The 18,173-nt window shown below is 36.2% G+C and overlaps 1 protein-coding gene across 2 annotated transcripts in view; it reads left to right on the top strand.

Moving 5' to 3' along the window:
* Positions 1-18,173, top strand: part of HCN1 (hyperpolarization activated cyclic nucleotide gated potassium channel 1) — a 267,988-nt gene that overhangs the window by 18,462 nt on the left and 231,353 nt on the right. The gene's annotated exons all lie outside the window — the stretch shown is intronic.

Below are 18,173 nucleotides of genomic sequence, written 5' to 3'. Positions count from 1 at the left end.
CGACTAAAGGCTTAGGCCTGCTTCCTGCTTTGAGCATCTGCCCCCTGATGGTCAGTGCATGTCATAGCGACTGGTCATTCTGCCATTCAGTAGGTTTGCATATTAGGGTTTTATTATTATTTATGATAGAGAGAAATAGTTCACAATGGAAAATGAGCAAATTACTTGGGTGCAGATAGATGACAGGAGCTGTACAGAGATGACCCTTAAATCACATTAGGCTTCCATGGCTCTTCTTGAAGGCAAAGCTGATTTAATACTGTAGGATGATCCAGGGAAAGGTCAGAAGGTTACAATTGACTATAACACACGAGGCTGAGAGGAGGAGCATAAATTTGCCGGGCCATCTGGGTGTGGGTGTGTTTTTCTCGAGCAGTTCAGCATCTCTGTGCACACACAAAAACTTTAGAGCCTAGATTCACATGTGTGTGTGTGTGGCTGGTGGATGTGTTTGAGTGAAGGCTCAATTGTCCTCAGTGGACTAGAGAGTGGGTGCTCTAGGTGATCCACCATGAGATGTAGTGTGTTTGGGAAAGAAACAACCAAAAAAGGTTTCAATGAATGGGTAATAGCTGTGCTACGACTAACAAATAGAGTGAGAGCTAGGACTTTGCTGACCTAGCATATGACCTAAAATATCATAAGGGACAAAATTTGGCTTCATGCCATATCTGAATCAGGAGCAAAGGTAGTTCAGACCCCGTATTATTGGGGTGCTACAAATCATCTGGAAGTATGTGGCAGTATGTCTCCTCTCCCAAGCTATATATTATAAAACTCAGAGTAGTAATGAGAGTACTGGTTCCAGGAAGGTTATCTAATCATATTTCCCAGGAAATTATATTATTAAATTATTTATATTTTCTAAGTGGTAATAGTTGTTTGGAAATTCTGAAGTTATGTGCCTCCTACATACAACATACAGTTAAGTGTTTTTATATGCATGCTTCCCTTACTGAAAATGCACTCATTCTCTACTTCTTTTAAATCCCACAAATATTTTTAATTGTACTGTAAAATATATTAAAAAAACATTATTTTCACAATGTTGAAACATTTTGTCAATTTGTAACACCATTTCCTGATCGATATGTAGTGACTAAAACACAGTTAAGATCATGTTAAATTAATTCTAAGAAGTGGAACAGGACACAAAACTTTCATTATATCTGTTAAAAACACATTGCATTAATCATGGTATAAGTCACAAAACATTCTCTATTTCAGTCTTACAGAACTATTTTAGAGTTCATAATGTAAGCCTAACATTAAATCATGAACAAATACCATAAAGCATGCACATAGAATATATTTAATGAAGTATATTTTTTATAGAATGCATTTTTTCTTATTTTATACATCATTCTTTTATTGAGAAGTTTTAATAATTGCCGCCTCAGAGAGTTGTGTGGCACTTAAAAAATATAGACTTCTAAGTTCCACTCATAAAGTAGATTTAAATGATTCAGTTCTAAAATTTTTAGTATTTTCCCAAAGAGATAGTTTATGCAACTCATAACAAGTAGCTTAATTTAAGTCAAATTTGTGTATAAGTATAAAAATTAGCATTTTAATATTAAAATTGAAAGCATAACTATCTCATGGAAGCTTAGTACTATACATAGAGGTTTATACTTATTATTAAGTGTCTTAATTTTTTGTTTCATCAAAGAAAAATAAAACATTATTTTGCCTTTAGCATTAAAAGAAAAATCACTTAAAATGTGAAAATAAATAATGGAAAATAATTTTGGGGACTAGATGTGTTCATGTTTGAATTGTGAGCAATGAAATAAAAGTACTAGAATGATTCTGCCGTGTCTTGTAGTTGCGAGCATAAAGTCAAGTTTGTGATGGTTGCTTAGAGGTCTATTTTAGAATGTTTTTTATCAGTTGCTTGTAGCTATAGAAAACTTTATTTGAAGACAAACACATTTCTCTGTCACCTCTGACCCCCAACTTGTGATGCTGATACAAGCAAAGAATTGTGCTCCTTGAAAAAGCTACTAATGACTAGCGATGCTTGGGTGGAATTTGGAAAGATAACCTACAGAGCTGCAAATGACCCAAGTTGGAACAAATTGTGCAACTAAATAAGCTAGTATGGATTTATAAGCCAAATATGAAATTAGTATTCAGGAGTCCATACTGATGTAAAATAACTGAGTTAAATCAATGGAGAAGAGACAAAAATCCCTGTCCAAGAATTTCAAATAATTTAAGCTGTTCAACTTTCAAAGAATGCATTGTGACTCCCCATTCTCTGATTGTGAGCTGTCAATGGTGATTTATTTCAAAGAAAGAGTGAAAATAGGACTCACTGTACTGGTGAGAAACCTGACCAACACAATAGAGCCAATTGATCGAGGTTATGTTGAGAAGCTGCGTTGCTAGTTAGGAACTCGCTTGACATGACATGATATCAATCTCTGGGGTCTTCATTCCCTAATCCCAGGACCCCCATGTGATCATAAGAGAAACATCACACATCTAAATTATGGAGGGTATTTTATAAAATATGTGAGCAGTGCTCCCCCAAAATATCTAAGTCATCACAATCAAGAACAGTCTGAGGAATCAAGATGGCCTCAGACATGACAACATAACTGTAATGTGGTATCCTGCGCAGGATCCTGGGATAGAAAAAAAAAAAAGAAGAGAAAAAAAAAAGGTAGGGATCTCTGAATAAAGTACGAACTTCAGATAACAATAATGTATCAATATTGGTTCATTACTTATGACTAACATAAGATGTAAAAATAGGGGACACTGGGCATGGGGTAAAAGAACTCTGTACTATCTTTGTAATTGCCTATAAAGCTAAAATTATTCTGAAACAAGGTTTATTTATTTTTAATATTTTGATTTTAAGCTTTTGCTTTTAACTTTATAAATGTATCACATTTAAAAAATATAAATCTTTATTGTTTCAGAAAGGAAAGGACAGGGAGAGAGAGATAGAAGCATCAATGATGAGAGAGAACCATTGTTTGGTTGCCTTCTGCACAGCTCCCACTGGGGACTGAGCCTGCAACCCAGGCATGTGCCCTTGACTAAATCGAACCTGGGACTGTTAAGTCTGCAGGCCAACTCTCTATCCACTAAGCCAAACTGGCTAGGGTTGTTTGTTTATTTTTAAAGATAACCAGTATAATCTTTTAGCAACCAGAGACACAGAGACCTTGGCAAAAGCTACAGGCATCTCTAATTAAATAATCAGGTCTTTTGCATAAAATTTTTCTTTATTTTTTCATGACATCATTTGTATTTCTGAATTATTTAATATGGCAACCATCTGTTCTAAACAAATAGACCAAAAGCAGGTACTTTACAGCTAAATAAATATACTTACTCTAGTCAGATATTTTTACCTAAGTCTCTAACCAATTTTTAATTACTTGACATCATTCAGTTCTTTTGTTCTAAATTGGGTTGATAATAGACATTGTGGGGCAAAGTAGGTTTATAGCTGTTCCTATGGGGAATATATAGTAAAAGCCTAATAGGTAAATCGACTGAACAGTGGAATGACTGGTCACTATGATGTGCACTGACCACCAGGGGGCAGATGCTCAATGCAGGAGCTGCCCCCTGGTGGTCATTGTGCTCCCACAGGGGGAGCACTGCTCAGCCAGAAACTGGGCTCATGCCTGGCAAGCACAGCAGTGGTGGCCAGAGCCTCTCCTGCCTTTGCTGCAGCGCTAAGGATGTCCGACTGCCAGCTTAGGCCTGCTCCCCACAAGAAGTGGTCTTAAGCCATCAGTTAGACATCGCCCAAGAGCTCTGGGACTGCAACAGGGCACAGTCTGGGCTGAGGGACCCTCCAAATGCATGAATTTCTTACACCAGGCCTCTAGTAATACAATACTTAAGAAAAAATAATACAAGAATAAACTTTTGTGTACTCACCACTGTAAACCTACTTTTGCCCAGCCCTGTATATGTGTAAGCTACTATTGTTTTTGGATTTGAAGATATTTTTTTTTGGAAGATATTTTTTTGGAATCCATTTGGTCATGTGTGTTTACTTAATAGTAATTATTGGCTGGTCTAGAAAAATTAAATCAGTTGTTGTGATAAATTATCTAATTATTTGCACTCATTTCATTACTCACTTTACTTTATACATCTGATTTTTCCCCCCAAAATATATTTGTATTGATTTCAGAGAGGAAAAGAGAGGGAGACAGAGATAAGAACATCAATGATGAGAGAGGATCAGTGATCATCTGCCTCCTGCATGCCCTTTACTGGTGATTGAGCCTGCAACCTGGGCAGTTTCCTGACCAGAAATTCAACCATGACCTCCTGGTTCATTGGTTGATGGTTAACCACTTAAACCCACAGGCAGGACTATACATCTGATTTTTAAATCAGCATCTCTGCTTATGAACATCTTGTTGGGTAAAGAACTATTCACATGCACATAAAAATGAATGTAGTCTTTATACACATTTTATGTGAAGACGATATTCAAGCTTTGGGGAAATTTAATATGTTCACTTTCAAGATTTGGCTATTGAAGTGTCTATAGTATCACATATAAGAAATTATATTTTCTGCCAAATATTCTCATCTACAACTTTTAATCATTCAATTAATTTTAAAATTCAGGTTTCTGCGGTTTAAGTTTTACAGTGGGGTGGGCAGAAAACAATAGCATCATCTGTAACCAAAGCTCTCTCTGTTCCCTTTGATGCAGTCTACATTCTTATTGAATTAGGTGTTTTTTTTTCCAAGGCCTGCATGCAAATTCATTCATTTAATCATCCAGCAATACAATAAACATATTGAGAGCACCTGCTATCTGCCAAGAATAAGTCAGATGCTGAGTCTACAGTGTCTGTATCTATTCCCTCTTGGCCTTTCCTAATCCATTTCCCCGTCAGAAATGCTCTCTCTAGCCCCAACATCGTCTTCATCTGTCAAATTCCTGGATCAGCAAAATCTCTTCGGCAGCTTCTTTCAGTCTTCTGAACTAATGAGTTTCTTTCTCCTCAATTTCCAAAGCGCTTTGTTCCTGTTCTATTAATTGTCATCCAAATTGATTATGTTGTACCTTGTATTTTTTGTCATTTTCATACATCTTACTTGTGCTTGTCATGATGTCTTGCAAAGCATAAGAGATCAAAACTTTTATTGAATTGAGATAAAATTTTGTTGGATTGAAATGACAATTATGCTATTACTAATATTATATTCAGGTGTATTATTCAAACAGCATTTCACACTGATGAATATAATTGTATGACAACTTGTCCTTCTTTGGCCTAGGTTATTGAAATCTAGCCTAATGACAGACTTGTACAAATATGTATTTCATCCTAAAGTGATTTCATTTTAGAAAAGCTAACCTATCACACTGCCAAGCCCCTTCTTCCTTCTCAGAGATTACGACTCAGCCTCATTTCCCGCTTTGTATTCTTGTTGCCCAAGAGTGGACTTGACTCGTGACCATCACTTGGGCTCTTTGCCCTTGTCTGTGTACAATTTCTCCCTTGGAGGACTTATGTCTCCCCAGGCTTTGGTTTTCAAATCTGTACACCGAACCCTAAAGTTTTCCCAAGCTCTGGCATCCCTTCTAAGTTTCAGAAGATTACAGCTCCAACTGCCTTCTGTTATGTGAACTTGAAACATATTAAACTCATTATAACCAAAATTGAATTGCTAATCTCCCCCACATTCACTCTCAAAACTGTCACATTATCAGTTCTAGTTTCTTTGACTTAAGACACACGAGCTTTATTTGACTCCTTCAACTCCCTTCTCCTGGAAATTGGATATTCATACTCTTACCTAGTGTACCTTCATGGGGATCTTTGCCTCATCTTCTCTGCCTTTCCTAATTAGTTTCCATATTACATTTCTTTAAAATTGCTGCGTTCTCCATCCTTGCTTTGATACACAACAAAACTCTTATATTTGAGAAGACTGTTGGCTCCATTCTAGATTCATCTTCCCCAGGGAATAGACAGAAATCTAGACTGAGGGGTTTTTCTCCTAGGTTTAGCTCTAGATAATACTAATAGGGGAAGCTCAGCATTCCACATCTAATCTAGTCTTCTTTCCACTGTCACACTTGTTCATAAGTAGTTTTTGTTTTGTTTTGTTTTTCCCCTTACACCAAAATATTTTTGGTCAATAATAAACACAAATATGACAATACACAATAATAGCAAGCCAGTATTTTGGCTTATATGCATAACTAATATTTTTCCATGAAATTGTTTTAAAGGAAAAATAAATTAAGGTGGAAAATACTCTACAAAATGCCCAAATCACCCTTATTAAATAAGACTCTTGTTATCCAATAGAACGCTTGATTGTTCATAATGGTTGGAATTTAATGAATGGATTGTCATCTAAGTCCAAATCATGATTCACCATCTAGGATGTTTATGCATCTGTAGGAGTAGGTATTTGGAATGGAGTCAGAGATAAATATATAATTTTGCATTTGTGACTATTTTGATAATTAATATCATTTTCAATCATGTCATTATTCTCTGTACAAGGAGAATTATGCTATGTCTATGGCATAAAAATATTTGTGTATGTGTGCAAAATGCAAATAAATACAAATCAAAATAAATGTAATGCATGACAGAGAATGGAAAAAACCCTGGGTTAGTGACTAGAAAAGCCTCCTTCAAGTCTCAGATTCCACTAAGCAGTCCGTCACATATCATTGTTTCATTCAGGTTTCTTATTTGTAAACAGAGGACTAAAAAAACATTTCCTTACATCTCACAGAACTGTTGAGGAAATACAGTGAGAATGATTACTGTGAAAATACTTCATGAGTGCTAAGGTGGTTTTGTAGCTGTTGTCTGATAAACTCTTACACCTGTATAGTAGTTTGACAACTGAGTGAGAAGGTCCAAAGCATTCTCAGTATTCTTACTGCATCCCCGGAAGCTCAGTTCTTGAATCCACTGGGGTTTGGAGGACCAGCCAGGATTCCAAGGCTCCTCCTCCACCTATGGCTTCTCCTCCAACTATCCTGGTTGAACTATAAGTCCTTGTTTAGTTTTAAGAATGCATGGAGTTGATTTACATTTCTTTAGACTTTTAACCTAGACAAGATTTCTGTATTCAGTTTTTCAAGTCATTTGTCACAAATTAGGCTTTCCATTTCTTTAATTAACTCCTCCCACTCCCATTTTTTGGGGCATCTTTCAGCTTGTTCACATTTTCATGATATTTAGATGCCCCAACAGAAAAATATTCAAGTGACAGATACTTATAGGCTGGAATTGTAATGCCATGTCTCCATTTCTTTGTTGATTCAGTGGATATTTGGAGAGTTGACTGTAGTGGTGGGCATTGTGTTCTACGTTGGTGACATAGTGGGAAGCAGAAAGAGGTGTGATCCCTGATTACAGTACCACTATAGTTGGAGAATTAGACCTGAAACAATTGTCCACATACATTTAAAACACAAAGCATTTGCCCAGCGGGATCTGGAGCAATGGTTGAGCATCAACCCAGAATCCAAGAAGTCACTAGTTCAAGAAGGCTTGGTCCCCAGTATGGGGTGTGCAGGAGGCAGATGATCAGTGATTCTCTATCATCATTGGTGTTTTTATCTCTTTTCCCTCTCTGATATCAATAGAAATATATTTTTTTAAAAAACCAAGGAAGTATATGTGCACACATATGTGTACCTGCGCTCATGAAGGAAAAGCCAAGGTCCCTTAGGGAAGAGCCGAAGTACTTAACTTAAGGAATATAACTGGGCACTGGCCCCATCTGCAGTTCATTTCTTCATTCAGTCTCTGGACACTTCTCTAGACTTATGATGTGTATGGTGCTGTTACAGGTGTGTGTGTGTGTGTGTGTGTGTGTGTGTGTGTGTGTGTGTGTTTATGTTAATGCAGTAGAACAAGACATGGTCATTGCCCTTCATAAAACACCAGGGCATGGCTTGTGAGAGTTATGCCCACCCAAATGTGTTCTGCAATCTTGTACGAAGTGTGAGTAAGTGACTTCAGGACATGTTGACTCTCTTTATGGACCAAAAATTAAAACGCCAAGCAAAAGCAGAGTGCTGGCTAACAAAATAGTTTTACTTGAAATCTTTCTACATTCATCTTCCACATCACCCATTTTCCCTCCTTAGTCCCATCCAAAAAGGCACTTTGGAGGTGCCACTGCTTGCATCTAGATTAGGTTTAATGCATTCAAAGGTCCATGTATCACAAATGTTCTGAGGGAAAAGGGAGTAACCATGAATTTGAGATACTGGGCCATGTGCTAGAGGAGTTGCTTGTCCACTTGAAGATGGAGAAGGAGAAGACGAGGAGAATAAGTGAAATGTACTCCCACAGTCTCAGGGAGCAGTTGTGCAGATGAAATGAAGGGAAGGATGTGTGCAGGGGCCATGATTGGATTAGAGTCTAAAGCTCCATGCCCAGGTTGAGTATTAGTGTGAGGAAAGGTCAGAGAGATTGGGTAGGAATATGAATTTAGACATTTACATCAATTTTAAATTGCCAGCAATTCTGGCATGATTTAATTTCCATAATCATATTCTAGAGGTTGATATTTCTTTTCATGCTTTATGTTATTATATTATATAACACCATATGGGTTTTTGAAATAATGACTTTTGAGTTAGTCATCTCTAGATATAACAAAATAATTATTTCAAGAATTGCTATATTTGACAAATATATAAGATCAGTACTTGAGACCTTTATTTATTTTTTTCCCAATTATCTCTCTGATACCAAGAGAAGCATGAGTTTTTGTTTCTCCACAGGTTTTTGTTTTTGTTATTTGCTTTTTTTAGCTGTTGAAGAAACCAAACCTCCAACCTGTCATTTTTCTGAAGGCAAAAGCTATATCTTTAAAAATTGAACTGGAATATTTACATCACAAAAACCTGCTATAGAATCCAGTAAATTTCAACCAGTTTAAACATTTCCTGCAGGTCACTGGGGTACCTAAAAAAGAAGGCGCAACTTCCACCTATTAGAGGGATTCAGTTATCCTGAGCAACATCCTACTATGGATATATTTCTGTTGAAGAAAAAAAAAGTTTAATAAATGCCACAGAAAAAAAAGAGAAAGGGAGAAAAGGCATTACAGTTTATTCAGAAACATACACATCCATTCTTGGTGGGAACTGAAGTGAATTAAAGTGCGTATTCATTCAACTCATTTGTAGGTGATTGAAAATTCCTCATAGTGGCAATCCTGGTGGGTATTTAGTGAAAACCTGATTTAGTCCTCAGTAAATGTCTATGGTGGTCTGTGTTCACCAAAACAAGCTATTGTGGCATGTAGGTTAAAGAGCAACTGAGTGGATCTATGAAGCCCTGCCCACCTCTCCCATCTTTTCCCCAAGGAAGACTCTGGCACTTCTTAGTGTGCCCTGGGAGTGATCTTTCCATCACCTATCATAGACTTAAAATCTTTTAGGAGACATTATTGTTTGTCTTTCCTAGACTTTGTTTTCTTGAGGACTGGGTTGTAAGTTTCTTTGTATGACAAGCTCTGGCACCAGCATTTATTTGCTGATAAATTCATGCGTGTGCCTGAATAGAATGCAAGTTCAAGTACTCACAGCAAATCATCTACTTTCTTTATACAAAGGACAGATTATTTTTCTGCTTTGGAAACTCAGATTACTGATCGTTTGCTATTTATGAATATGTTTTCCATTTTGTCTTTGTCTATTATATTTTAAATAAAAATCTTCACTTTCCTATTAAGTTGGAAGTTCATGAAAGAAGAATTGATATATAATTTGTTTGCATTTCTTAGAGTGTGTAGAAGATAGCCAACACATATTGGTTGGAATGTTTATAATTTAACAATTTTGAAAAAAAAATACTTGATAGCAAAATTCATGCTTACTTTCTAAGTGCTTTATGCCTTTAGAGCATCAGAATTCATTTTTGTTTAAACACGAGAGAGATGTCTTTCTATCGCCATAGCAGAAAGAATTCAGAAGTCCTCTTATAAATAAACTATCCCATAGCTTCTTTATGTAGAAGATGCTTGCTAACACATGGGCATTGGAACAAGTGAGCTGTCACATTGATTCTCTGGAAATGTAGGCAGAACTTCAATGTCTCTCACATTGAAAAGCACACAAACCATAGACCAGCCGTTGAATTCTCTAGTCTAGAGCATCATTGTCTGTTTCCTGTCAGGGCTGGAACTTTCCATTGTGAAAACAATTACGTTTTTATTTTGAGGGTGATGGATCATAACTGGTGAAAGTGTGGTTATGCTGCTCTACTTCGTGTGGAAATTTATTTATTTATTTAATGTAACTTTAAATCCTTGAATCATTTACTCAAGCATTGGATATGGTGGAAGGAGTGTGTGTGTGCAAGTTGGGCATGAATTTAAAAACAGTCCTCACCTGGATGGGTTTCCATTTCCTTTTGTTAAATTTAGATAATGCTGCCTACCTCTTTGCCTGTTTTGAGTATTAAATGAGACAGTGTTTACACAGTGCCTATTATCTGATAAATGTTACTTATGCTTTATTGCCCTGGGGCTGCCATCCTTTCAATCTTCATTGAGGTAAATTATTATATATAGAAATAAAAATCATTACCACATGCCAAAACTTCCTTAAAATGTAGATATTTGTAGACTTAAGGGCACACTCATATGCTTGGGCATTGATTCTGTATCTGCCATCACACCCTCACACTAGAGCGATAGTGCAAATGAACCTTGTGGCATTGACAGATGAACTAAGAGGCTATGGGTTTGTTGGAATCTGCAGAGTAACAAGAAACACATGGGAAGTGACCTGTGTTATCAGTAACAAGATAAACTCTGATTTGAAAACAAGCCATGTTGGGGAAAGGTTATGGTAGCAACAAGGAAAGAATCATTCTGAAATTAAAATCTCCAAACTGGAATAAGCCACAGCTTAGCTCTGTATTTAGACAGGGAAGAATTCTGTCATCTTCCTTCTTTTCAAAATCTCAGTGGTTGGATGAAAGTAATCAGCAAATAGAAAGCCGATAGCAATGGGTAATCATTAATTGAGCTTCAAGATAAAGGTGCCTTCAGTGTCTGTGTCATGAAACCCCCTATCATTAAGATTACCAGTGTCAGGTTTCCTTAGTCTGTCCTTGGAAACAGTTTAAAAATGGACATGAACTTACTGGATTTTTACCCCATAATGAATGGTCAGGAATGCATTTTGGTTGACATGACCACTGACAATATATTTGCTTTCCTTTAAGGAGGCCATTTTCAAACCTTTTCATCTCGTGGCGTACATACATACACTACTGAAATTCTGTGGTACACCAAAAGTATATTTTTTGCAAATATGACAACAATAGATATACTTTTGTTTCATTCACACCATATGGCTATTGAATTGGCTGTTGTCATTTTTTGTTTTGTTTTGTTTGACTATCTAAGGGAAAAAAGGCCAGTGCCTCTGACTTAATAGTTAGCACATTTTATAAATTCTTGTGGCATGCCAGTTGAGAAAATCGATGTTTTAAGGAATAAAGTTCTGAGAGTCCCAAGTAGAGACTTAAATTTTGAAAATCACTCAGTAACAAATTAAATAAAAATACTGAGAAGCCAAAAAGTAGTTTTAAATCAGATTTTTAAAGTCCAATTTTTATGTAAACTTAAATAGTAGGAGCTGTTTTATACATTTTCTGCTTTCCTTTTGTAAGTTCAGGATTTTTATGAAAAATCTCTATTGTCAAAAAAATAGAATCCTGCAGCACAGACCTATTCAGTCCTCAGGAAGTTCTCTTCATTCTGCATCTTTGATGAAAGCAGTAGACTTATAGAAATCTATTTTGTGCGTAACAGTTAGGGGTAAACAGATGTTTTGATTCAGTGGAATGAAAGTTGTGGCCTTCATTTGAAGTAAATTTGAGTGACATAATGAAAATATCCTTGAATGACATCATTCTGTTGTCTAAAGCAAGAAAATTATAAAGTTTAAAAGTATGCATCATAATTTACCAGCAAGGAGAAATAAAGGAGGCTTGTCCTTTAATTTCAAAACCATCCAAAAGGACAAATTATCATATGTATATTAATTAAAATTATATAATATTATAGTACATCTTCATAGGAATAAATGTCATTAATTTAAAATTTGATCATCGGGGAATTGGCAGTATGTATATTATTTGCTAGGCAATTTAAATATAAAGAAGATTGGCATACAATTAGGCTAGGAAGAAGCACAAAAACAGTATTTACAGTCATTTTTCATTGATTGGCCCCTATTGCACTAAATTATGGTGTTCACTAGTAGGTGTCTGCAGTGCTTGAAATCACATAGAGAAACTGAGATTGGAGTTTGAGGGGAGAGGAGATAAACTCCAGTAGGACTGGGAACGTGTTATAAGAGGGTGGTGGGAGGCGCCTGGCATTGTACTTGACCACTGAAGGAATGTCAGTAAATGTGGAGGTTGAGTTTGGGTTTTAGGAGAAGTAAACCCCAGACATCTTTTGGGCAATGGCAAAGATGAGGCACCTGAAAAACAGTATTTTTGTATTATACCTGAGGACCTTGTACACACAAAATGATGAGCTTCAAGGTAAAGAATTGGGACAAGCCAGCCATAGAGGATTTGAGTGATTACACTTCATTTTGCAAGCAATAGGAAGTCTGGTGGCTATAAATAGGAAGTAATTTGCTGGGGCAGGTAGAAACAGGAAAATTAGTAAGCAGAATAATGATATCATAAAAACTTCTTGGAGAAGGATGGCAATGGAACAAACATGAAAAACTGAATCTAAAAGCTGTTGTATCCGAAGGAATATAAGACTGGTTGAATGCAGGGCCGGCCACAGGGGAGTCAGGAATCATTTTTAAGTTGTATGCCCAGTGGCTCGCTGAAAGAAAAGCAGACATGCTATAATAAAGAGAAATAAAAATGCCAGGAGAATTAGTTTAAGGTCAAAAGGTAAAACTGGTTTGGGTTTTAGCCTGTTGAGACAGCTATTTCATTGGGACCTCTAAAGGCCTCCTAACATTACAGGGCTTAGCTAAAATGCATGACTCCATCTCAGAGGTCAAGGCCAGGCAGAGATATGATAACCATTTACATTAACATTTTTGTTCAGCCTGTAGGGGTTGATGAAGCTAAAGGAGAGAGTGAATAGAGGGATGAGAACTTGGGTGAGATGGTCACGGGATGCATACTTTAATGTAGGAAAAATAGGACTTAGGTAAAGGTTGAGGAAAACAAATTTCTCCTGGTATATAAATTTGAGTGAGGAGTGATGAAAATACAGAATCATAGGAACCAAAGATTTGAGAGGGTTTCTGGCAGGAGGAATGAACAGAATTGTGAATAAACCACAGACAAGAGTCTATGGACCAATATAAACCATTCATATTGGCAGTGGGGTGATTAGCACACAGTGAAAAAGTGCAGTTACAGAGGAAGGGGGCTTAGTCTAGCTCTTCACACCCTCATATGGATTATGTTTCTATCCCATCACTCATTTTAATGAATAAGATTATCTATAACATAGTGTAGCTCTCACCCATCTCATATTCTCATTTGGAAAATTGTTATGCTAATTGGAAAGCATTTCAGTGTCTTCAGTTATGATTTAACTTTGTTTTATCCATAAGTTAGACTAAACTTTCTTACATTAGCAAGGTTTCACTATATTAGGAAAGCCAGCACATTTTCCCTTCCAGAAGTCTGTATTTGAATGATCTGGGTTTTCTGATATCTTTACTCCCTACCCATTCTTGATAATGAATTTATCCTTGAGAGATATCAAGGCATTAGACCAAATCTCAGACCTAATAAAAGTTCTTTGCACAGCTTAGGGCAGGCATGGAAACCCCTGTGTGAGTATTCTGTATGTAAATAGTGAGGTTGATAAGGTGGTGAAGAGTGTCTGAGAACCCATCAGATCCAAGCTCAGGGATTGGCTGCTGAGTCTTGGAGGGTGAATTGCCACTTGATGGTACTAGGAGGAAGATGTAATATTTAAAAGAAGGCACTTCATGTCAGTTCTCAAGACATGTACTTAATAACTGTGCTATTAATTTGACTTCTGAAAGTTGAATCAGTTTTAAATAAAATTCAAAACTTTGTTTCAAGGACTGTGTGTTTAAAAAATATATTTTATTTTTTTAAAATATTTTATTGATATTTTTTTACAGAGAGGGTGGGAGAGGAATAGAGAGCTAGAAACATTGATTAGAGAGAAACATCGATTAGCTGCCTCTGCACATCTCCTGCTGGATATGTGCCCAAAACCAAGGTACATGCCCTTGACCGAAATTGAACCTGGGACCTTTCAGTCCGTAGGCTGACGCTCTCTCCACTGAGCCAAACCAGTCATGACTAAAAAACACATCTTAAATAAGCTAGATATTTACTCATTTGTATTGATAAATAAGTAGTTTAACAAACATATGCTCAATTTATGGTTGATACCTAAAAATATAATTTTTCAAAGGGAGTCTTAAGTATTAGTAATGGGACAGGTTTGACTCATCATTTGACTTCAATCATAGCTAAAATAATTGCCACATATAAATCTGCTACGTTTCAGGGGTTTAACCACAAGTCTACTTAATGTCAAATATTTATTTCATCACAAAGAGTGGAGAATAAAACCTTTCATTCAATATTTAGAGAGAAAAGTTTAAATCCCAGTAGTGGAATATGGAGATTGTTTGAATCTCTTTAAGGGTTTGGATTAGAAATGTCTGACATCAAATATTTTCACCTGGAGAAGGTATTATAATAGGACATTGAACCTCATGGACAGTGGGGAGTTGTTTTTATTTACCAGGAATACAAGAGGTAGAAAAAAGGAAGCATGACGAAATTTGAATTCTTCACAGTTTAATATCAGGACCGAATCTTTCTAATGTCATTTTTTTCCTTCTAAAATCTTAGAGAGGGAAATGGATTCTGAACATAAGAATAATTAATCTATCAAAATTAACTTATTAGTAATTAAAATCATAGTTATTAACTATATATTATTTTTAATTGTAATATTATTTTATTTGTCTATCCCCTTCCAGTGGGTGGTAAAAATGATTACTTAATAGTTATTACTTTACTGTAATTATCAAGAAACTTTCTAACAGGTTCCATACTTTGCACACATCATTGCTTATAGTCCTCCTATAAAGAAAGTAATAGAATAAAATTGAAGTTCACTGCAGTTACCTTTCTTGTCCAAAACCACGCAGCTAATAGAACTAGAATTTGTTTGCCTTCAAAATCCAGCTAAGATCTTTTACAAATAAACCCTGTCTCTGTAGAGCAGAATGAAAAGAAGAGGGGTTTTGTAACATATCAAACCAACTGTCAAATCCCAAACTGCTTTGTTTATAGGCTGTCTAATCTAAGAACATATTCTTAATCTGTTTTCTTATTTAATTTATTTTAATGTATTCTATGTCATAAAACTCAATGAATAAAAATTCAGTGTTATATAAAAGATAAATTAAGAAAGTATTTACTGCATTAAAGGCTCTTGTTAAAACGCATTTCTTTATCCCCAGTGAAGTGTAGCTTTCCATTAAAGTTCAATGAGTTTATCTTCTTAGCATTGGCTAGTCTAGATACTGTCCCTATGACTGCAGAAATTAAACAAAAGACAAGATACAGTTTTGAACTTTAATGAATTTAAATCCAGTGATGCCAGAAGAAACAAAAACAGTACCAAAAGAAGTAGTAATAGAAGAAGCATACTGAAAATATATGTTGTTCTGGTGAAAATACATGAAACTCATCACCAGAATGGGACCTGAGGGAGAGGTGATGCTAATAGGAGAAATGATAGGCAGGATGGAAGTAACTATATCTCCTGTTCATGGACCCAGGTGCGCTTGGCAGGTACTCTTACTTGACATGTGAGGTATTTACCATAAAGTGTTAAAGCAGAGTCTGGGAAGGGAGTTGGAGGCTCTATTTCTTTGAAAATCAGGGCAACCTGTTTCTGTTTCCTAGGATGGCTCTAAGCTTTCTGACTTGTATATCAGGTATAGAGTTTTTCTTTTCCTTGGCAGAGGGGACATGAAAGTAATGGATGGCTTTTGACCTGGCAAGTTAACCCGGGCACATGCCATTGACCAGAATGGAACCTGGGACCTTTCAGTCCACAGGCTGATGCTCTGTCCACTGAGCCAAACCAGCTAGGCCCATATGAATTGTTTTAAAAACAGAAGTTACATAACACTTCTGAGTGGGTGTTAACTATATTTTTCTTGGCTAGCAGAGAATGAATGAATGTATGTTAAGTGAAGAGTTACATTATGCAAAGTCTATTTTGAGACCTGTATTTGTATCTATGAAATAGAGTCAATGATATTTTAAGAGGAAATGATAAGGATCAATGGGCCTTAATGATGATGTCAATATAGCTAATGGCTTCAGACCATATTAAATCCTGGTAATAAAAAGCTATGGTGTGATAAACATTATTGCAATAATAAAGATTGGGTGGCACTTTATCCTTTTCACCTTTATTGACTAAGATGGATAGAATATTATTTTTCCTTAAAAATAGCTTCTATCTTAATGACAAAAAAACCCCACACAAAACACATGCATATGAAAGGGATTATTTTTCAATGGGCTCCTGGTTAATCCCCATAAAAATGGAATTGTTTTAGAAAGGAAAGCTAAACTAATACTAAGTAGGCCACCAGCATTGTGTCTACTGTTTGTTATATGCTAGGATCTGTAATTTGTATATATTATTTTATTTAATTTATAAATCTCTACATGTTTGGTTCCATAATAATCTTCATTTTATAGAAGAGACAATTTGGTAGAGAATTTAAGTAACTTGTCTTCAAATTCAAACGCTGGTAAGAATTTCTCGTTGCAGACAGCTGCAGTGGGAATGATAAAGGGCAAATGGGTGAATCCACCTTACGTTTAGGTATTAAAACCAAACAGCCACGGTGACTGAGCATGAGGTTGAGTAGATTCAGGTCAGGGAATTATCTAGGATGGCTCTAAGCTTTCTGACTTGTATATCAGGTATAGAGTTTTTCTTTTCCTTGGCAGAAGGGGCATGGGGAGGACACGTGGGAGGTGAGATATTGAATCAGGGCCTGGTATGCTGTTTAACCTGAGTGTGAGATAGGCAAGGGGGTAGGTTCAATAGGCTTAAAGGCAGCAGTGGATAGAGATAAAGCTTCTGGAGTCATCAGTTACAAGGGAACCATGGAAGACATGGCTGGGTGTATGGTATTGCCCAAAGAGTCTGTGTGGAGTAGAAGGTAAAAGGCCCACCATGTCTGACACCCAGGGGAACAGCAGCCTTCTGGGGAGGCCGAGACAGGAGCCCACAGAAGAGACTAAGAGTAGCCACAAGGTGGGAATCCTCAGTGCACACGCCATTGATTTCACACTAGAGCTCAGTGACATCAACTTCCTTGTGAAATGGCCATTAAACTATTTCTCATTTGCCCTTAAGGGGCACATTTTGCATCTTTCCATTGAGGGAATGAAAAAAAAAAGAGAAAGAGAAGGTTGCATTGAAAATAGCAGTGTATGATGATGCATGATTGACATGGCTATTTGTATGCTTGTCCCTAACTGTATAAATACATTTTGATGGAAAGGCTGGTAAGGTCTTTAAAATGGCAAACATTTACCTTTGACCTGATCTTGGGTGGCGTGTGGAGACAAGTGGGGGAGTGTGCCTTTTATAGTTCTTATACTACTACTTTAATCCAGGAGCCATTAATAATTAGGGATGGTAGAAACTTTAGTAGGTTTATGCAGATGTACGCCTTTCCAAAAGTGGCTCAAATAATCTAAGTGGGAAAATTAATGTTAAATAAAAATATCTTGGTAAACAGAAATTTCTTTCTCTTATGCAACTGAACTTCCAAAAGAGGACACATATGACTGAGACAAAGTAACTCATGTCTATTCAGACTTTTCATTACTAAAGAGTTATATCAGTGCATTTGCTTCTTCATTGTTATAAGTATATACTGTCACAAGTATAAATAGTCCATTTATAATGTCAATATTCTTTGCAAGAATACAAATGAAAATTACATAATCATCTCTGAAGAATTTAATTACAATAGATTAACCTGGAATAACCTGAAAGTTCCTGGTTTTTCTCCCAATTTTAATGAAAGGTGAGATAAGAATATTTCAAAAGAGAGTTAGTAAACATAGATTCTAGTTTCAAAGATAGAGTCTCTT

Source organism: Pipistrellus hanaki, assembly GCF_964339955.1.
Source record: "Pipistrellus hanaki genome assembly, chromosome: 4".
Classification (NCBI taxonomy): Eukaryota; Metazoa; Chordata; class Mammalia; order Chiroptera; family Vespertilionidae; genus Pipistrellus; species Pipistrellus hanaki.
Note: the sequence above shows the minus strand (reverse complement) of the source record. Positions and strands in the feature narration are given on the sequence as shown.